The sequence below is a fragment of the Rhinatrema bivittatum genome, chromosome 6 (genome assembly GCF_901001135.1).
Source record: "Rhinatrema bivittatum chromosome 6, aRhiBiv1.1, whole genome shotgun sequence".
Classification (NCBI taxonomy): Eukaryota; Metazoa; Chordata; class Amphibia; order Gymnophiona; family Rhinatrematidae; genus Rhinatrema; species Rhinatrema bivittatum.
The window spans coordinates 48,124,539-48,146,882 of record NC_042620.1 but is presented as its reverse complement, the minus strand read 5'-3'; the positions used below and the strand labels follow the sequence as shown (position 1 = coordinate 48,146,882).

General features: G+C 44.2%; 1 long non-coding RNA gene across 1 annotated transcript in view; it reads left to right on the top strand.

Moving 5' to 3' along the window:
* LOC115093197 overlaps positions 1 to 17,481 on the top strand; it is a 117,364-nt gene extending 99,883 nt beyond the window's left edge. Inside the window, exon 3 of the long non-coding RNA XR_003857212.1 lies at positions 16,487 to 17,481. This is a non-coding gene — a long non-coding RNA (uncharacterized LOC115093197). The remainder of the gene's footprint in view (positions 1 to 16,486) is intronic.
* The last annotated feature ends 4,863 nt before the right edge of the window (positions 17,482 to 22,344 follow it).

The window sequence follows — 22,344 nt, the reverse complement described above, 5'->3', positions numbered from 1 at the left end:
TGGAGGGAGGTTCTAGAAGCTAAATTTAGGCTTCTAGGCAGTAGACTGAAATCCAGAAACTCCAGGGTGGCATCCTCAGAAATGCTACCGGTTCCACATGCAGAACCTCAGAGGCAGGTTGGAGTTCCAGAGTCTCGAAGTATGGGTGAGGCAATGGTACAGAGAGGAGGGCGTTAGATTCATTAGGAGCTGAGGAACCTTTTATGAAAGAGCCTATTCTCACCTTAACCAAACCGCACGCCCATCAGTACTCTTGCTAACCAGCAGAGGTCCTTCTCCAATGTCTCCTTTAGTAGAGATGTGAATCGGAACTGGAATCGGTTCCGATTCCGGTTTTGATTCACATTGTTAATTTTTTTTTGTGCGGCCCGACCGCGGTTTTGTTTATCGGCTGCGCCCGAGCCGATAAACAAAAAAACCCACCCGACCCTTTAAAACTGTTCCCTTAGCTTTCCCCACCCTCCCGAACCCACCCAAAACATTTTACAAGTACCTGGTGGTCCAGTGGAAGTCCCGGGAGTGAGCTCCCGCTCTCGGGGCCGTCGGCTGCCACTAATAAAAATGGTGCCGATGGCTCTTTGCCCTTACCATGTGACAGGGTATCCGTGCCATTGGCCAGGCCCTGTCACATGGAAGGAGTAATGGACGGCTGGCGCCATCTTTAAAAATGGCGAGGGCCATCCAGTGCTCCTACCATGTGACAGGGGCCAGCCAATGGCACGGATACCCTGTCACATGGTAAGGGCAAAGGGCCATCGGCGCCATTTTGATTAGTGGCAGCCGACGGCACAAGAGCAGGAGATGGCTCCCGGGACCCCCACTGGACCACCAGGTACTTGTAAAAGGTTTTGGGGGGGTTCGGGAGGATGGAGGAAGCTAAGGGAACAGTTTTAAAGGGTCGGGGTGGGTTTAGGGATTGTTTTGGTGTGCCGTTTTTCCCGTCCTCCCCCAAAATGATAAGAGAACCCCAGGAACAAAATCGTGGGGTTCTCTTATCGGGAGCCCCCGATTTCTGATGATTTTGAAAATATCGTCCGATATTTTCAATCGTCCGAAGCCCGATTCACATCCCTATTCTTTAGTGAACATACTGATCTGAATTATTGTTTAATATTTTTACTCTGTCTTCATCTTTCTCCACCCATTGCTCCATAGCTTCTTTCAGTCATACAGTACCACTTCTGGCCTTTCTCCTTTCTATGTTTTAGCTGAAATCCCATCTCCTATTCTCCAGGCAGGGCAGGAAGAGGGGCAGCAAACCTCTTCCTCCTGTATCTTCTAACTTAAAGTCCATGTCCTAAAATTTAATCAAAACACCACAACCATACCTCTGTCCTCTCAGAAGGATGCAGAGGGGCAGGTCTTCCCTATCTTGGGCCCCCCAGGGAGGGGTTTTCCCTATAACCCCTCTCCAGGAAAAACCCAGGGGTCTCGCAGGCTTCTTATCAAGAAAAATCTTCAAAATCCCCCAAAACAACCCAGAAGCCTACCAAGCAATCAAGGCAAGGTGTGGACTGCAAAGCAGCTCCTATTACCTCTCCCAGGAACTACAGGCAGGTGCTACAAGAATCCAAGAGTAGGCCAAAAATCCAAACGAAAGCAAACTCCAACATGTCCCCTACCTTCCAAAACCAAACTTCCTGCCCCCAGAGCTCTCAGAGCAGCTGCTATTTCTTACAAGAGGATGGCCATCCCAGTTCCCTCAAAGAGAGGGGCTGTATCGAATTGTGCCTCCCCAATCTGTCTGCACCTAGCTAAAGGAGTTAAACTAAGGATCATTACATACTTGAAAACTATTTTGTCATCTTACTTTTCCTTATTGGTGATCCTCTCTTCCAGCTGATTTCTTTCCTCATATTTTTCCGCTTTGGACATTCTTCCCTGTGTTCCTCTTTTCGTGTTTCTTTGTACTTTTTGAATGCTGATCTTTTTGCTTTTATTTTTTCTTTGGAGAACCACATCAGTTTCCTTGTCCTTTTATTTACTTTTCTTATATAAAGATTTGTCGCTATTATTATACTGTAGCTTCTTTCGGTTTGCTCCACTGTTGTTCCTATTCACCCATCTTCACCTTCTAGCTCCTTTTCAAGGTACACTGCCATTTTCAAAAAGTCCATATTTTTGAAATCCAAGACTTTGATCTTCATGTTACGTTTCTCCATCCTGGCAGTTATATCATACCATACTGTCTGATGATTTCTGGTGCTCATGATGGAACCTACCCATACGTTAGAGATATTCTCTCCCTTTGTGAGTACCAGAGCCAGTATTTCTTCTCGCCGCATGGGTTTTATCAATATTTGTCTAAGCATTTGTAACAATTTTTCTTCTTCTTGCATATTCTGCAGAAGAGATACTCCAATCCACCTTCAGTAAATTAAAATGACTGACAAACAACATTTCACTTTTTTCCCCATGTTTTGGATGTCTTTAGATAGATCTTTGCTCAGAGGCCCGTAGAACACAGCAATGTAAATTGATGTACCATTATCTCTTTTTTAATACAGCCTAGAGTGCTTCTTCCTGTTCCCCAAAAGCCCTGTTTTTACGAACACGCCCAGTGAGCCCAGGGAAGGTTGTAGAGGCGCGATCGCTTGCTCCTGAGAGAGAGTGAGCCCTTGGGCCCCTATGTGACTCAGGGAGGAGCCCCAAGACACACCCTGAGGGAGGTGAGCAAGTACAGGCATGGGTGGAGCAAGAACATAGGAGGAGAAGGAAGTGGGTCAACTCTGTTGAACCAACACGTAGTAGTGAGGATAGATGGAGACAAAGGGCTGGAAACAATGAGGTAGGGTACCGGAGTAGGAGATTCCGGACCTGAGGGAGTAAAAGAGTCAGAGTACATAGGGGAAAGAGGACTCCTGGATTGGACGAGACAAGATGGGACTCTTGGAGACTTGGACAAGATGAAACTCTTAGAGACTTGGACAAGACGAAACTCTTGGAGACGTGAACAAGACAGAACTCTTGAAGACTTGTCAAGATGAGACTTTTGAAGACTTGGACAAGACAGAACTCTTGACGACTTGGACAAGACGGGACTATTGAAGACTTGGACAAGATGGAACTCTTAAGATGAAGATGAGACAAGGCTCTTGGAGACTTGGACAAGATGAGGCTCTTGGAGACTTGGACAAGATGAGACTCTTGAAGAATTGGACAAGACGAGGCTCTTGGACACTTGGACAAGATGGGACTCTTGAAGATGAGGGAGAGTGCTTTCCCACAGGGCACCCTACACAGCCCAACGTGGACTGGTCACGGACCACTCTGTCCCACTACACACCCTACACAACCTGGAAGGCTGGTCATGGACCACATGGAGAGCAGGACATGCACGGAACGGAGAAGAGGGTACGCAAGAGGGGATATCTCAAGTGTAGGTCATCTGGACATCTGGATACTTGGACATCTGGAACAGAACCAGAGGACATCTGGATGTATGGACATCGGGGTCTCTAGACATCTGGACAGATGGACCCAGGAAGAGAGAACTACTGGATGAGTAGAGATCAGAGGGTTGTAGAGAAGAGGATGATGGACATCAGGATGAAGGACATCTGGACACCTGGACATCTAGATCACATGATCCAGAGGACATCTGGACATCTGGGCATCAGGAATGTCTGAGATATCTAGGTACGGATGAGGGACCCCGAGGCTTACGGGAAGGGAAGCCAAGGGCTGGAACATATCACGAGGATGATGCGACAAGGAATGAAACCTGGAGCATCAGACGGAGACATTAGGAACAAGAAGACATGGAACATGAAGTCTTCCAGACAAGAGCAGCAAGATGGACCACGATGGAAGCAGTGGAACTCCACGGATGAAGGAGAAGCTCCATGGAGGGTGTAACTCCATCCGAAGGCACTGAGGAACTGACGTAGGGCCTTTATATAGGGCAGGACCAGGAAGAGCCCTGAAGACAAAATCTGGAGGGCACAAAACTGCTTCCTGCCTCTGGCCCTTTGAGAAGGGAAGAAAGCCACGTGGCCAGCCCCTAGAGGGAGCCCTGAAGGAAGATGGGTGGGGCTAGGCCTGTAGCAACATCGTGGATGGAGGTGAAGGCCGGCGGCGGCTCCTGCCACTGAAGAGGGGCTGCACTGGGGCAGGGTCTGGCCCCGAAGAAGAGGAGACGGTGGCGGCAGCTCCCTGCCGTGAAGAGGGACTCTGGCAGCACTCGGGCCACAGAGGAGGGGAATCCCGGCGGGGAATTGCCCCGTAGGAGGAGTCAGTGGTGTGGCTCCAGCCACACAGGAAGGAGCAGTAGTAGCAGCAGCAGCGGTGGCAAGGCCGCGAAGATACAGGGAGGCACGGCTCAGCAGCGGTCCGGGCCGTGAGGGAAGGAGCAGCGTCGGCCTGGCACCGGGAAAAGGTGAGGGACTGTCCGTGGGGTGAGGTCTGCGGGCAGGGGCGTAACACCTTATTTAAAATGCTTGGGTATTTTTCTTGATTCATAGAACTACTGTTCCCTCTTTTCTGTCATCTCTGTCCTTCCTCAGTAGGTTATTTCCTGGTATTGCCATATTCCAGTCACTGAACCACGTCTTTGTAATAGCAACAATATCCAAGCCTGCCTCTTCCATTAGGGCCTGCATATTTTATTACCCAGACTATGAGCATTTGTGCTCATAGCTTTCCAGCTTTCCTTGGTTTGCTGCTTTCCTGGCTTCCCTTTTGGCCCTTTTGCTTAGGAGTGGACCACTGAGCAACCAAACTTATGGAACCAGCACCAAAATATACCGGTCCCCTTCCTACTCCTGGAGGTTTTCCGGTCTTGAGGCCTAGCACCAAGAACAGGGGGAACAAACTCCTACTTCCTCCACTCTCTAACTCAATAAGCCACATTTTGCAATATTGCAGTCTGCTTCTATAAACAGCAAGGGACTGGCCATTCCGGCAATCAGTGGAGGCATTGTTCCAAAATGGTGCACCCCTCTTTCTACCACCTCTTCCTATCCTAGCTCAAATAGAAATTAAAACTAGGGCCACTTTTATAATGAGTCCCAAAGGGTTATTACACTGGTGCAAAACATTAATGAATGAGCCTCTTATATTCATTATATTTATCAATGATGGGAAAATAGCAAAGATACGGTTTGAAATGATAATTTATGAACATGAATTATGTTTTTAAAAGCTTTATTCTATTATTTATCCTGCATCTTTAATTATAATTTGGGGTGATTTTTCAAAGGCTAGCATTTTAGATTGGTTACTAAGCTCTTCTCAGGATCACCTAAATTGTGCTATCAAACTAGGGGTGCACAATATGTCTTTGTTTTCTGAGCAGGAGGGAATTAACTCCTCTTCAGTCTGCTTGGACATTGAAGGAGACAGACAGAAGTCCATCTTCTTAGTAGGGATGTGAATCGTTTTTTGACGATTTAAAATATCGTCTGATATATTTTAAATCGTCAAAAATCATTAGAAGCGCGATACAATAGGAATTCCCCTGATTTATCATCAAAAATCGTAAATCGGGGGAAGGGGGAGGGCGGAAAAACCGGCACACTAAAATAACCCTAAAACCCACCCCGACCCTTTAAAATAAATCCCCCACCCTCCTGAACCCCCCCAAAATGCCTTAAATTACCTGGGGTCCAGAGCGGGGGTCCCGGTGTGATCTTTTACTCTCGGGCCTGTGGTGCGTTGTAGAAATGGAACCGGCGCTACCTTTGCCCTGTCATATGACAGGGCAAAGGTAGCACCGGCGCCATTTTGTTTTTTGTCCCCCGACATCAGGAGCGTAGGAGATCGCTCCCGGACCCCCACTGGACTCCCAGGGACTTTTGGCCAGCTTGGGGGGGCCTCCTGACCCCCACAAGACTTGCCAAAAGTCCAGCGGGGGTCCGGGAACGACCTCCTAAACTTGAATCATTTTGCCGTACAAAATGGAGCCGGCCATATCGTTTTGCCGTACAAAATGGCGCCGGCCATACACTGTATGGCCGGCGCCATTTTGCCATACGGCAAAACGATTCGAGTTTAGGAGGTCGTTCCCGGACCCCCGCTGAACTTTTGGCAAGTCTTGTGGGGGTCAGGAGGCCCCCCCCAAGCTGGCCAAAAGTCCCTGGGGGTCCAGCGGGGGTCCGGGAGTGATCTCCTACACTCCTGACGTCGGGGGACAAAAAAACAAAATGGCGCCGGCGCTACCTTTGCCCTGCTGTCATATGACAGGGCAAAGGTAGCGCCGGCGCCATTTCTATAATGCAGCGGAGGCCCGAGAGTAAAAGATCACTCCGGGACCCTCCCTCTGGACCCCAGGTAATTTAAGGCATTTTGGGGGGGTTCGGGAGGGTGGGGGATTTATTTTAAAGGGTCGGGGTGGGTTTTAGGGATGTTTTAGTGTGCCGGTTTTCCCGCCCTCCCCCGATTTACGATTTACACGATATTTTAAAAAACAAAACCGCGACGATAAGATTCCCTCCCCCCCCAGCCGAAATCGATCGTTAAGACGATCGATCACACGATTCACATCTCTACTTCTTAGGGATAACCAGAGGAAAAGCTTACATTAGCTAGCCTTACCTGGGGGAAGGTCTGTTCAAAAGCAGCAGATCAGTGTCCAGGGAAAAGCCCTGGCCAAGGGTTAACTGTTTAACTCTCTCCCACCCTACCCCTCTACCCACCCACCCCTAGGTTTGTATTTCTGATATAGTCTTCCTAAATACATAATTGGCAACAAGATAAATTAGTAAATTGGTATTACCTCAGGTGTTAACCACCAAATTACCAAAATGAGTACTATACAATGTAACTATTGTGGAGCCTTTATTCTGAGGGAAATCATCTGGAAACTTAGGGCTTGCCCCATTTGTTCAGAACTCTCTTCCTTGAAAAAGGAGCTGGCTGAAGTTAAAGCTGAATTAGCTTCAATGAAGAAAGGCTCACCCTCTTTACAATTATCAGCAATTAATTCCCCATTACCACAGAAAAACAAAAAGTCAAGGATAAAGAGATTTACAGTGGGCTCAGGTAGGATAAGACCCGTGACCCACAGGCACCCATTCTTGATAGCTGTGCAGCCCACAAGTCTACTACCCCCACACTCACACAGGGCATTAATGACCTCAAAAAACAAGATTACAGTGGGCTCTGGTAGAATTGAACCTGTGATGCAGAGACACACCCTGTATCAGGTGCAACAAGTACAAAAAGCCCTCTCTGTAGTAAATACTGAAGAAGCTCTTGAGAAAGTGATAGAAGTGATATCTGAAAAGAAAGAAGAAACCCAATGCATAAAGAAAATCCAGATCCATAACCAAAGGAAAAAGGTCATTGTGCTGGATGAATCTGTCACCAAAGGCATTAATCCCTTCCTTTGCACAAATGCAAAGGGGAAGGGTGAAGAGGACAACAAAACTCAACTAAATTCACAAAAGGAGTCCAGGAACAGCAGTAACCTGAACAAGGAAAGCTGGAAAGCTATGAGCACAAATGCTCATAGTTTGGGCAATAAAATCCCAGATCTGCAAGCCCTAATGATAGAGGCAGACTTAGACATTGTTGCTGTCACGGAGACATGGTTCACAGAATCTCACGATTGGGATACGGCAATACCAGGCTATAACTTGTTAAGGAAGGACAGAGAGGATAAGAAAGGGGGAGGAGTGGCTCTTTATATCAGAAACAATATCCAAGCAACTGAGCTGCAAGGAAGATGGGGCAATGAAGAAGCACTATGGGCTGACCTAAAAAAAGATGGGACATCCATTTTTATTGGAGTGGTTTACAGGCCTCCAAACCAAAAGGAAGAGCTGGACAGAGATCTGGTTGAAGACATCCAAAAGATAGGAAAGAAGGGAGAAGTGGTGATCGTTGGAGACTTTAATATGCCAGATGTAGACTGGAGAATCCCATCTGCAGAATCTAATAATAGTAGAGAAATAGTGGATGCCCTGCAAGTAGCTTTGTTCAAACAAATGGTAATGGAACCCATGAGAGAAGGAGCTATACTCGACTTAGTGCTCACTAATGGAGATAATGTCTCTGATGTCCAGGTGGGCGCCCACCTCAGCACCAGTGATCATCAAACGGTATGGTTTAACATCACAAAAAGGATACGGAAAAGAAGCACAAAGACACGAGTTTTGCAGTTCAAAAACACGGACTTTGATGAAATGGGGAAGTACCTGGAGGAAGAATTAAAAGGCTGGGAGAATGAGAGAGATGTAGATCAACAATGGACCAATCTAAAAGGAGCAATTACCACGGCAACTAATCTATATGTTAGAAAAGTAAAGAAAAGCAAAAGAAAAATGAAACCTATCTGGTTCTCAAAGGAGGTGGCTGACAAAATAAAAGCTAAAAGAGCAGCGTTCAAGAAATATAAAAGATCCCAAAGGGAGGAGCACAAAGAAGAATATCTGGTAGAACTGAGGGAGACGAAGAAATTAATCAAGACGGCAAAAAGTCAAGCGGAAGAGAGGATTGCCAAGGAGGTAAAGAGAGGTGACAAAACATTTTTCAGATACATCAGTGAAAAGAGAAAAGTTCAAAGTGGTATAGCGAAATTGAAAGATGGAAAGGATCAATGTGTGGAGAGAGACGAAGAAATGGCAGAAATATTAAATGAATACTTCAGTTCTGTGTTCACTAAAGAGGAACCTGGAGAAGGACCATCTCTACACAACAAGAAACTGGAGGGGAGCGAATTAGATGTAACTCCATTTACAGTAGAAAATGTATGGGAAGAGCTGGAGAAACTGAAAGTGGACAAAGCCATGGGGCCTGATGAAATTCATCCCAGGATACTGAGGGAGCTCAGAGATGTGCTGGCGGGTCCGCTGTGTGACTTGTTCAATAGATCCCTAGTAACGGGAGTGGTGCCGAGTGATTGGAGAAGAGCATTGGTGGTCCCGCTTCACAAGAGTGGGAACAGAGAAGAGGCTGGTAACTACAGACCGGTTAGCCTCACTTTGGTGGTGGGAAAAGTAATGGAGTCACTGTTAAAAGAGAGAATAGTGAACTATCTACAGTCGGGAGAATTGCTGGACCAGAGGCAGCATGGATTCACCAGGGGAAGATCCTGTCAGACAAATCTGATTGACTTTTTTGATTGGGTAACCAAGGAATTGGATCAAGGAAGAACGCTCGATGTCATCTACTTAGATTTCAGCAAAGCTTTTGATACGGTTCTGCACAGGAGACTGGTGAATAAAACGAGAAGCTTAGGAGTGAGTGCTAAGTTGGTGACCTGGATTGCAAACTGGTTGACGGACAGAAGACAATGTGTGATGGTAAATGGAACTTTCTCTGAAGAGAGAGCGGTGTTAAGTGGTGTACCGCAAGGATCGGTGTTGGGACCGGTCCTGTTCAATATCTTTGTGAGCGACATTGCGGAAGGGGTAGAAGGTAAGATTTGTCTTTTTGCGGATGACACTAAGATCTGCAACAGAGTGGACGCGCCGGAAGGAGTGGAGAGAATGAGACGGGATTTAAGGAAACTGGAAGAGTGGTCGAAGATATGGCAGCTGAGATTCAATGCCAAGAAGTGCAAAGTAATGCATATGGGGAATGGAAATCCGAATGAACTGTATTCGATGGGGGGGGGGGCGGGAAAGGCTGATGTGCACGGAGCAGGAGAGAGACCTACGGGTTATAGTGTCTAATGATATGAAGTCTGCGAAACAATGCGACAAGGCGATAGCAAAAGCCAGAAGAATGCTGGGCTGCATAGAGAGAGAGGAATATCGAGTAAGAAAAGGGAAGTGATTATCCCCTTGTACAGGTCCTTGGTGAGGCCTCACCTGGAGTACTGTGTTCAGTTCTGGAGACCGTATCTACAAAGAGACAGAGACAAAATGGAAGCGGTACAGAGAAGGGCGACCAGAAAGGTGGAGGGTCTTCATCGGATGTCATACGAGGAGAGATTGAAGAATCTGAATATGTACACCCTGGAGGAAAGGAGGAGCAGGGGTGATATGATTCAGACCTTCAGATACTTGAAAAACTTTAACGATCCAAAGACAACGACAAACCTTTTCCGCCAGAAAAAAATCAGCAGAACCAGGGGTCACGAGCTGAGGCTCCAGGGAGGAAGACTAAGAACCAATGTCAGGAAGTATTTCTTCACGGAAAGGGTGGTGGATGCTTGGAATGCCCTTCCAGAGGAAGTGGTGAAGTCCAAAACTGTGAAGGACTTCAAAGGGGCGTGGGATAAACACTGTGGCTCCATCAAGTCTAGAGGGCGTGAATAAAGTGGAGGCAGCAAAACACTGCACGGAGTGGCAGTAGCCACAGAGGCATTCAAACACTGCATGGAGTGGCAGTAGCCACAGAGGCATTCAAACACTGCACGGAGCGGCAGTAGCCACAGAGGCATTCACGGAGCGGGATGTCAGTGGCCAGTAGTTATTGTTCCACCTTCACGGAGCGGAAGGATGGAGGGCTGCTATCTCCAAAAAAAAATAAAAAAAACAAACAACAAATAATAACAGGGGTGGGTAAGAGTATGGGGCAAGGGTGTGGCCTGCTTGTTACAGCAGTTGCTACCCCTAATTGAGCTGGATGTCACTTGAATGCAGATACGGCGCTGCTCTCTAAATTGGTGGTGGGGTGGAGGGGAATTAGGGCTGGAGGGTACTGGAAGCCGATAGTAACAGGTGGGAGAGAGAAAAAGGGAAATAAAAATGGATAAAGTGCGTAGCTTGCTGGGTAGACTTGATGGGCCGTTTGGTCTTCCTCTGCCGTCATTTCTATGTTTCTATGTTTAGATGGCTCTTTAGTTATTGCTTTCTCTTCTGAAAATGAGTTTACCCTCTGCCTGACATTCAAGTTCAGTTTCTTCTTGTAGAATGTTTGGAATGACTAGAATTATTTTTTTCTAAGCCATCAGTCCTCTTCTGGTACACCACATTTCACACCTCTCTCTCTTTTTCACATGCCGCCTTGCCTAGGTAATACGAGAACCCTTGAATTGTAGGCTCTACTCTTAAACCAAGAAACAGTTCAAGAAAACATTTCTCGCATTTAATAAGATATGCTTTTCATATCCTGATTCTAAGGCCATTTTCAGTGGTGTAGGATTTTTTTTTTCTTTTAAATCTTAGATTATATTGTGTTTTCTTTTAAACCTGCTTGAAATAATCATGTAATAGAACAAATGTGATGGGGTGGTTTAGGAACCCTAAAGGGTAGCTGAGCTGGCTAAGGTGTCTGTAACATCTGTGTAAACAAACAGGTCATAGGTTCAAACCTAGGCAGAGTTAGCCCAGCCTTTCAGCCTTCTCAGGCAAATCAGATGAGTGCCAGTTGTAATCAAGTAGTAATGATTGTTCAACCTGTCTGTAAAATGTCCTGGCCAATAGCACCATATAAAGGTGCAAGGGTTATACATTATACAGCCCATGGAATTACATTCATGTTAAAAAGTATTTAGCATGGACACACACAATGAAAATATAATATATGTACAAAACTCTGTTTAACATGCTAAGCAAAGGGTTTATGCTTCAGCACATTAGATTTTGACAAAACTAGCATGGCTACAATAGTGGCATGCACAGTACTCCCCAAAAGACAACCATGCACTTTAATCCCATTCAAAAATGCCCACTCCTAACCAGCCCAAAGTGAACAGGTAGGGTAGCAATAAAAATGTCCTCCTTTCCTCCCACAGCAAAACTCAGGGCTCAGTAAATAACGAGGTAGAGAAAAAGGTAACTCCAGTAGGCAAGTGCCACAAACCAAGTCTGATTTTCAGAATACATAATGAATATATATGAGAGAGATTTGAATACAATGGAGGCACTGCATGCAAATCGTCCTCATGCATATTCATTGTGGATATTCTGAAAACCCGACCTGCTTGTAGCACTCGAACAGTTGCCTGCCCTTGATGTAGTATGCTCACCCTCTATGTCATTTCCTAAGTGCTCAGTAAATGTTTTCCAGTTAACACCAAGTCCCAGCAGTTATTAACTAGCTACTATGCACAGTGCTATTGAAAATTCCTCCTGCTAATTGACCCAAAGTGAATGATCCAGTTAGCAGTGGGGATTTCCTCCCTCCTTCTGTCCTATGGCAACATCCAGCCCTGCTGGGGCATCCCTTTCCTCTACTCGCGCAGTCAGCATTTTCCACTCCTCTAAGGCAATGACCCTCCCCCAATCAAAATTCTAAACAGGAACCAACCCAAGTCACAATTCAAGCTCCCCTGAATCAAAAGATGCTACTTCCCCACCCACCAAAATCAAAACAGCTAAGTAACTTAGGCCTGGATTTATCAAAATGCACTAAATGTTGCATGTGATAGGAAAAGAGGTGTGTTTTGTGGCAATAGGCAGTGAGTGAGAGAGAGAGAGAGAGAGAAAGAGAGAACCTAGCCATAATACCCACACACTAGATTGGTATTTATATCTCTATGGGAGGCCCACCTAGTCACTCGAGGTGAGGTTTAGGTAGTAATGTAGGAGTTAGGGGCCACTTTGACATTCAAAGTGAGACATACGAACAGAACAGTGCTCTCTTGTGAAGATTTGATGACCTTTGGAGTGAGGAAACTCACCCAAAGATGAGATTTGTGCAATGTTCTCTCAACCTAGCTTGATGGAAAGTAATGTCAAAGTGGTCCCTAACCCCTACACTAATATCTAAACCTCACCTCGAGTTACTAGCTGGGCCTCCCCTAGAGATATAAATACCAATCTAGTGTACCCACTTTGATAAATGAACCCTAAGTTACAAGGATAGCCAGATATGCTAAGTGGCACTGCCCATTGCTCACTTTATCTGCTGAATTTACCCAATTTTCAGCAGCCCAAAAATCCCCCCAGCTCTCAAATTTGGAAACACCCCCCCCCCCCAGATAACTGCAGGAAAGCAGTTCTAAAGATAGCTGGATAAGGTTATATGGCTAATTTTGCCAATCATATAGCAGCTGAATATGAACCTCAGTATTTTTAATGAGCCTGATATTCAAAAGCTACTTATTCAGATAAGTAAGACTTATCCAGCTAAGTGGTAGCTGCTGAACATCTGGCTATGTTCAGCATTTGCTACTTAGCTGGATAAGCTGCTTATTGGGCTAAATAAAAAGCTAAATAACCTGGATGGGCAATGGGCTTAACTGGGCAGTGCTACGTATATGATTAACTTAACCAGATAAGCACCGATATTTGGACTTATCCAGCTAAGTTAACCGGATACGTTAGACCTGCCATAAAGCAGGGTGTCACCAAAATGCTGCAATTCTTAACTGAGGGCAACCACCTACTGTCTACTAAATAAAACGGAATAAAACGGAATAAAACGGAAAATGTCATAATGCCTCTGTATCGCTCCATGGTGAGACCGCACTTGAATACTGTGTACAGTTCTGGTTGCCGCATCTTAAAAAAGATATAATTGCGATGGAGAAGGTACAGAGAAGGGCTACCAAAATGATAAAGGGAATGGAACAGCTTCCCTACGAGGAAAGACTAAAGAGGTTAGGACTTTTCAGCTTGGAGAAGAGACGACTGAGGGGGGATATGATAGAGGTGTTTAAAATCATGAGAGGTCTAGAACGGGTAGATGTGAATCGGTTATTTACTCTTTCGAATAGTAGAAAGACTAGGGGGCACTCCATGAAGTTAGCATGGGGCACATTTAAAACTAATCGGAGAAAGTTCTTTTTTACTCAACGCACAATTAAACTCTGGAATTTGTTACCAGGGGATGTGGTCAGTGCAGTTAGTATAGCTGTGTTTAAAAAAGGATTGGATAAGTTCTTGGAGGAGAAGTCCATTACCTGCTATTAAGTTCACTTAGAGAATAGCCACTGCCATTAGCAATGGTTACATGGAATAGACTTAGTTTTTGGGTAATTGCCAGGTTCTTATGACCTGGATTGGCCACTGTTGGAAACAGGATGCTGGGCTTGATGGACCCTTGGTCTGACCCAGTATGGCATTTTCTTATGTTCTTAAAGATTAACAAATAACCTGTCATATTACTAAGAGAAAGTTAACTCAGATCATCAGGGTTCCTGCATGGTATGCAAGGGGGAAGGATTGTCATTACCCTGACAAAGGGGAGCTCAGGGGTTGCGTAGTTTCCTTAGCAGAATTAATTGGCTAATTAGAATCAGGTTCTTAAATAATTTGGGTAATACATAAACTACCCTGCAGAGTAAATCTGCATGACTGAATTTGGGCATCCTGTCCTATACAAGTTTGGTTCACCAAAAATGTTATTGGGATCTCATCATTCCATAATTAAAAGAAATTTCAGAGGACTCACCAGAAAGAATAGTTTGATGCTCATCTAACAGACAGATGGACAAAACTATTTCTAACATTTATCCATCCATAGTCTAGAAATGGAAAACAATCGTAACTCTACCCAAGCATGGTTGTCCTGCCAATATCAGTAACTCTACCTAAGAGCACTCGTCCTGCCAAAGGCAAACCTAAAATTATCCACAAAGTCACAAAGAATCCAAGACTAACATCTAAAGATCTGCACACCTCACTTGCAGAGGATGATATGAGGGTTCATGCATCAACCATCAGGAAAAAAATGAATGGGAATGCTGTTCATGGGAGAATGGCTAGGAAGAAATGACTGCCCTCTAACAAGAGTATTGTTAACCACTCCAGGTTCACCCAAGAGGATCTGAATGACCCATAAGACTTCTGGAATAATATTCTGTGGACACATGTGTCAAAAATTGTGCTTTTCAGTCAAAATAGTAAAACTTTTGTTTGTTGAAAGCAAACACTGCCTTCCAAAGTAGGACCTTCATCCTTACTTTCAAGGACAGAGGTGAAGATATCATGGCATGGGGCTGTTTTGCTGCATCAGGACTTGGATTGCTTGCTATCATTGATGAAACCATGAATTCTACTTTAGATCAGAGCATTCTGGAGGAAAATGTCAGGCCACCTATCCATGAGCTGAAGCTGAGCCAGAAGACAATGACCTTAAACATTCAAGTAACTCTACTATAACATGGCTGAAGAAGAGGTTTTGTGTTTTGGATTGACCAAATCACAGTTCCAAGCTAAACTCTATAGAAATATAATGGCCAGACCTGAAGTGAGCTGTTAATTTAAGGAAAAATTCAACGCCACAGAGCTGAAACAATTCTTATGTAGGCATGAGCCAACTACCTCATGGGTGATGTGAGAGACTGATCAACAGTGACAAGAAATGCTATTGCTCCTACAAAATGAAGGGTTCATATTGTTTCACACAAGGATACTTATTGTTGAATCATTTGTTGAATAAATAAATATTACCTTTTTGTCTGAGTTATTTATTCAAATATCTCAAAGGTTTCCATGCACAGTGGGTGAGCCTTTTTCAATGAAAAGAGGGATCTAGAACGAGGGGTCATGAGATGAAGGTGAAAGGGGTAGATTCAGGAGTAATCTTAGGAAATATTTCTTTACAGAGAGGGTGGTGGATGTGTGGCTCTCTAAGGAAGTGATTAGAATTATAATGCAAAATTAATGGGTGGATAGGTAGAGTGGATGAGCCTTACAGTCTTTTTCTCCAATCATATTTCTATGTTTCTATGTTTCTATCTTTCTGTCTTATCAGAATTTAAATTAGGATCTAATCATATTTTGAGAATAAATTGTGATAAAATGCAATCTTAGGTGTTTCACAAACTTTTTCTCTGCACTGTATATCACCATAGGTCTGCTGCATACTTTTATATTAGTTGTCTTTAGCAATTTTGTACTTAGTCAATAGCATCATAAGAGGTCTTTGAGATTTTTATAGGTTTGGACAGGTGAGGCCAGAGAAATGATTTCCCCTGCTGCTGGTGAAACACTGCCTGTGTTGGGAACTTTTGTGTTTGAGTACTGGTTAGGAGCAGAGGTAGGCAACTTCAGTCCTGGAGTGCCAGCAACAAGTCCAGTTTCTAGGATATTCACCATGACTATACATAAGATATGTCTGCATGTCCTGCCTCCATTGTATGCAACTATATCTCATGCACATTCATTGTCGATGTCCTGAAAATCAAGCCTGTTGGTGTCACATCAGGATCAGAGGTGCCTACCTCCGGATTTCAATTTCTGGCTTGTTGGGGCTCTGCCTCGGTGAGCTGACATTCTTCTGCAAACAAGGACAGCAGTTAAAGGTTATGTCCTAGCCCTTTGCACTGAAGATTCTCTGTTTTGGATTACTTGATGCAATCCTTTTACTAACTTTTATGAGGACTTTTTTAATTAGTTTTTATCACTTTGTTTGCATTCTTTTGTCTGTCTTTTATTCCTTTGATTATATATTGGTTATTTGTCATGGGTTTCATCTGTGGTTGAATAAAAATTATATTAAAGAAGTTATAACAAATGTTGATTATCTTTTTATATAAAAGCACTGATGATTTCAACTTAAGTATGCCACACTTGATTAGCAACATATATTTTTGTAGATCCTGTTTCCTAGCCCTGCTAGTATTTTTTCCTATTTGACATAGTATTGTTGCCCACTGCCTACCACTTGACTAATTCCGAGTATTTCTAATGGTTGTGTTTCTTAGCAGTGACAGAAGCAGTCCATGAAAAGGGCATCAATGAGCAGGGGACCCATTTAATGTAGGATTCGGCTGTGAAAGCAAGGAAAATGAAAACACTGGAGAAATGTCATTACTTCTTGCTTCCCATGAGACTGGCGATCTTATGTGTTTGCGTCGGATGGATTAAAAGTGAAGTTTTGAAACCAAGCCTTGAGTGTTATTGCATCCAACAGTAGTATTAGTTTTGCCATCAATTTGACCCTTGTTTTCCTATTGCTTGTCATTCCATCTTCCTCCACACATGCAAACCCATTGCTTGACATGGAACAGTATGAAATCAATCATTCCCTAACCCTATGCCACCTCATCCGCCACCTGTCTGCTGGCTGCTATTGTGAATGCCATCACATCCTCTGGCAGAAAGAAGAATGAGGGTAGAGAGCAACTCCTGATTGGGAGGCACTTAAACAGTTAGCACTAGAGATGGCTGGGAGAGCCATCCTGGACAGCTTTCTAAACAGACTATTACAGTACAGGAAAAAAAAAAAGTTGATGCAACTCAGGAACCAATTAACAGGCCCATCTTTGTTGTCATTTTATCCCATGACAGAGTTCTGAGGCAGAAGCCTGCCTTTCTGTATATCACTCCTAATGCAGACGAAACAAAAATAACCAGATAGTCTTAGGTACAGTTGTCTGAGACTAAATACTTTTTTCCAATGTTCTCAGCTTACCTGTCAATCTTTGTGTGAGTAAATCCATCCCACCCGATCTCAGACAGGAGCCCTGCCTCCCCACCTTTAGAAAAAGACTTAAGGCTTGGCTGTTCAAGCAAGCCTTCCCTGACTCAAACTAATGCCTTCACCTTCTACATACAAGCAGCTCATCTCCGTCTCCTTGTACATAGTTTTTAGCCATTACTAATCTCTTTCCTTTATCTCCATCTTCTCCCAGTTCATCATTCCTTGTTATTTGTAACTGCTTTTTCCTGCACGATAGTTCTAGTTGATGTATTTATTCACTCCTGTTCATATGTAAACCAGCATGATGTGATTTTTATCATGAATGCCGGTATAAAAACCTTAAATAAATAAATAAATAAATAAAATAAAATAAATATACAGCATGTCTGATTGGACGTGGATAGAAGAAGGGGAACGGATGGGAGCCTTTGAGTTGATGAAGACTATATTAAATTTCATTTCTTCACCATGTCCTTGCGTCAGGTTCACAAAATGTGACCGTGATGAGGTGTCCTCCTCACCACACTTAAATAGGTGTCCTTGGAATGGGATTGAAGATCCCCCCCCCCCCCCCCCCCCCACACACACACATACAGCTTGAACTTGTGTACCAGAAGGGAAAAACCCAGGGTAGGTAAAGGTTAAAGAAAAACGACATCTCCCAGACTCTTGTAGGAAAGATCATAGATGACTGGGGCTCTGAGGATGGAGCTCCTGAGTGCAGGGTGGGCTGGGATTCCTTCCTCATGCAGGAAGGAGGTGAGGTACTGCACAAAATATATACAGAGGAATCTGAAGACACCCAAGGGCGCCCAGTGGAGAGAACGGTGATGGATGATGCTGAAAGAAGAGATGGAGCAGTAAGTGAGGCAATGGAAGTGGAGGAAAGTAGCCCAATTAAAAGTAGATGCCACTCAAGAGCCAATTAAGAGGCCTTTCATTGTTATTCTATGAAGGAAAGCAGTAAATGAAAGAGATGAAGATAAAGTGAGGTCCCTTATCTCAAAAACTGTGATAATACCACAGCTTAGTAAATAAACCCCTAAGCTTGTACCTGAGGCACTGGAAGATGAAGTGACTTGCCAAACATCACAAGGAGCAGCAGTGAGATTTGAACCCTGGCGTCCCTGGTTCACAGCTGTTCTAACCACTTCACAATATGACTTTTGCTTCATTTCGCCCTGAACCCAGTCTACCCATAGGAGTCCCAGGCCAGTTCAGGGGCTTCATTGACTGGAAATAAATACGAAGATATAGTTTTTCTGGGATATCTTTTTATTGCTACATTTACTTTTTGTTTTCTATCACCTGTGCTAACATCTGGTTGTGTCTCTTTCCCCGGGCCTGGAGTTATACAGAGCTACAGTGGGTCTTATGTGTTTCCAGTTTTCAGCCAAGGACCTTAGAAGTTCAGAGCAGAGAACTGTAGAGTGGAAAAGTCAGGAGGCGTCAAGGCTGAGTTAGCGGGCTTGACGGAGCTGTGGACTGGGGAGTCCATGGCAGGGACATTCAGATTACATAGTACATGTGGTTTACAAGTCGTATCTGCTTGCTTTGTCAGTCCAGTTTTAGACAGAGTTAAATTTGCTTATAAAACCCAGCATGGCATTTTTCCCGAGTGGATATTATCAGACAGTTGTCAGCAAAATGCCTGATGATGTCACTTTATTTCATCCTAGAATTCATAAACAGGGTTTCATTTAATTTTTCATTTTTTGAGGTAACCTCCCTCTCTCTCTCCCCCCCCAAAAAACCCTCCAGATTTGGAAAAACTGCATTCTGTTTTAATATAAAAACTATAACAACCTGGCATGATGGGGGTTTTAGGGAAAAATGAAAAGACCAGTTATGGGATGTCAGTAATTGAAACGTGTTTGACAGGGAAGAAAGTCATCTTAAGCTTGAAGGAGTACTAAAAAACACTCAGGATATGTAGCACAAAAATATAGCACTTTTTACCCTTAGAAAGAGAAAAACCTTCCCACACGTTTTACAATGCATCTCATAGACCTTTTGTGTCTTTCTTCCAAAAACACAGGAGACGATTTTGTGACGTGCTTCACAAGCAATGGTGTCAGTTCTAAGCTGAGCTCTGTCTGGCGCTGTATTAAGCAGCACTGGGCACCGCTGGTGGGGGGAAAGGAAGGAGACCCCCCCCAGCCTACCTAAGGAGGCGCCCTGCTCGTCCGGCTCACTGACGGCTGTGTGCGTGGGAGCCGTCGGCGCTTCGCAGCTGGCACACCTCACCATCATGCTCATCGGCTGTGTGGCATGCTTGCAAGAGTGCGCCACGTCTGGCCACGTGGCCCGCTGGCCCTGACATCCCCCTCAGCCTCTGAATCCCCTCCAAAGGGAAGAGGCGCAGGCTCGCCCCCGTCTCGCTTGTTCCGTGGCTCGGCTGGTCTATTCAAAAGAAGCTGGGGGGGGGGGGGAGGAGGAAGAAAGGAGGGTTAGAGGCACGGGGTTAAAAGACAGGCTGCCCCACTGGATGGCAGTCTTCCTCCTTCCCCCCTCCCCCCCAAAGCCACAGCACCATGTTACTCCCACCCTCTTTTCCCCTGTGAGAAAGCTTAACCAGGATGCAGGTGTCCGGTTCTGTTAGCGAGTTAATCACAATTGCCTGGACGGCAAAAAAACAAAATTTCTTTTACTGTAATATTTGTCGCCAAGTTGTGGCGATTGTGCCACATGTTCTGTAGGCTGCGGCATGGGAGTGGGGTACCCAGGATGGGGGGGGGGGGGGGGGAGGGGAGGTTAGCCGGGCAGGGGAATGTAACCGCCAGGGTTTGGATGCTGGCTGTGCCTCCTGCTCCTGGTTTGTTGGCAGCCTCGCTTGGATGGGGTGAGCGGCCCATGAACTGCCCGGCTACTAGTTTTCCCTAAAGGACCGTGGCCTTGTTTGCTTGTGCCAGGCTAACTAGTCCAGGCTGGCGGGGCAGGCTTGGCTCTCCTTTCCCTTTCCTCACACACAGCAGGTCTCACCTACCTTGTTAGTAATTATGTTATTGCTTAATAAAGCTGCAGCCGTGTTGTTTATCCCAGTTGATTTCTATATCGGCCATCTTCTTTAAGCATGTTGACCCCTTATTTCAGCGAAGCCCCTTCCTCTTCTCCATACACTGTGGGAATGGTCGGGCCTGCCCTGGTTAATATTACTTTATCTCCATTATTTCTGTGAGATGCTCACTAAATAACTTACCTCAGCCCTACCCAGGCTTGTCTTGGAGAAAGATGTCACTTTGACCTTTTCATTCCCGTCCCCAAATACTTCTGGCTAGTAAATCTGTCAAGAATTAGTTTTAATTGAATCTGAAGAGTCAATGTAACACTGAAGGAACAGATGCTTTTTTTCATTTGTAAAATGCAGAAACATCGACTTCTACTCTGAAATTGCCCCTGTAGAAGTATCAGTTTTTATGTATTAATTACTGTGGACATTTTCTGGCAGTTTATACCTTAGTGGCATTAAATGAGATCCTGAAGCCAAGCAGAACACCCTTTCTTTTCCAGGGTATTAAAGGGAAATACTTCACCCTGGAGGTTATGAATTCCTTTTATTAACATAATGCTGACATTTTAAATTTAACATACAACTAAAGACATCATTATTTTAATTTAAAAATCATTCCTGTGATGCCATGAGAACATTTTGTTCACTTCAGAACAACGAGATAATAAAGCTGTGATATAAACAGAATATTGAATGAATCAGAATGCAGAATTCTTGCCCATTTTATGAAACTCCCATGAGTTTTATAATTGGATAAAATGAATGCTCAAAAGTTCCCTGATATGGATTATTACATTGCAGAAGTTGGATGATATGTCAAAGTTTCCTACTTACACCGGGATCAATTTTCAAAGGGTTACGATAACTGGATGATTTTAGCCAGTTACCTTTAAGCAAATTTGCAGCCCAACCTAACCAGCGGGAGAACATTTTGGAAAACAGAGGTTTAACTGCCTAACGCCTGAATTTAGCAGGTTAAATGTTTTGCAGATCTACTTCGCTGGAATTAAAAGTCTCCCTGAGTGAGATGATAACCCATGCGGCAGCTGGGGAGAAGCAGCACTCTGATCACTTTTCCCAGTGCACTCCCAATTTGAACAAAATCTAAATTAATCCTAAATTAATTGGAACAGAAAGCGGCCAGTGGAACATGTAACTCCCTCTTCCTTTTCCTGTTTCAAATTTTCATGGCTCTATTCTCGAAGTAGCACCCACATGGTGGTCATCATGGGCATGGTGAACACGAGAGATGGTAGAGGTCCTGATATCCATTGCCATGGTCCTAAATATATTTGGATTAATGCATTAGTCTTCAAACTACATTCAAGCAGCTCTTCCTGTTCTAGTTTCTCTTGGAAAACTGTAATTCAGCCAGGAGTGGCAAGCAGTGCTGGTTTAATATCAGTTTAATCAGAAATGTTCTTGACCCCATGAGTACAAATATTTGAAAAACTCCAAATAGAAACTTTTATAAAAGCAGAGATGTAAAAAAAAAAGGGCTGTAAAAAAAAACAAAAAAAAAACCCGCAAATATTTGTTATGACCTGAGCAAAGATATTCAGAGCATGCAGGAGAAGGAACTACCACGGATACTCCATTAATGTGTTCCATTCTTCCCACAGACTTGCATATGAACACTGATTTACCATAAGATATATGCATTTTATTCCTTTTATTTAATTAATTATTTATTTATTTATTTAAGTTATTTTTAATATACTGATGCTCAAGACAAGGTCTTATCGTACCGGTTTACAATAAACAAGGGGGGAAACCAGTTAACACAGGAAGCGAAAGTTACATTAAAACAGGGAGGTCGAACATGGCTGTTTGAAGAGAAAAGGATAGATTAACAATTTCTATTCTAAATGTATAGAAGACCCGAACAGCAAGGAGCGGTTGCTTCTCTGTTAAACTTAAATACATATTTCCATAGTGGAGATTCAATTGTAATGTTAATATACATGAGCGGTTCTAGAATAGCAGATACTTAATGCAGCTGGAAGAGGACATCAACCGGGGGGGTGGAGGTCCTTGCGGGTACCATGGGTTTCTTCAGCGATAAGCTTGGGCAAAGAGCCAAGTTTTCAGTTTTTTTCTGAATGTGAGATGACAATGTTCCTGGCGTA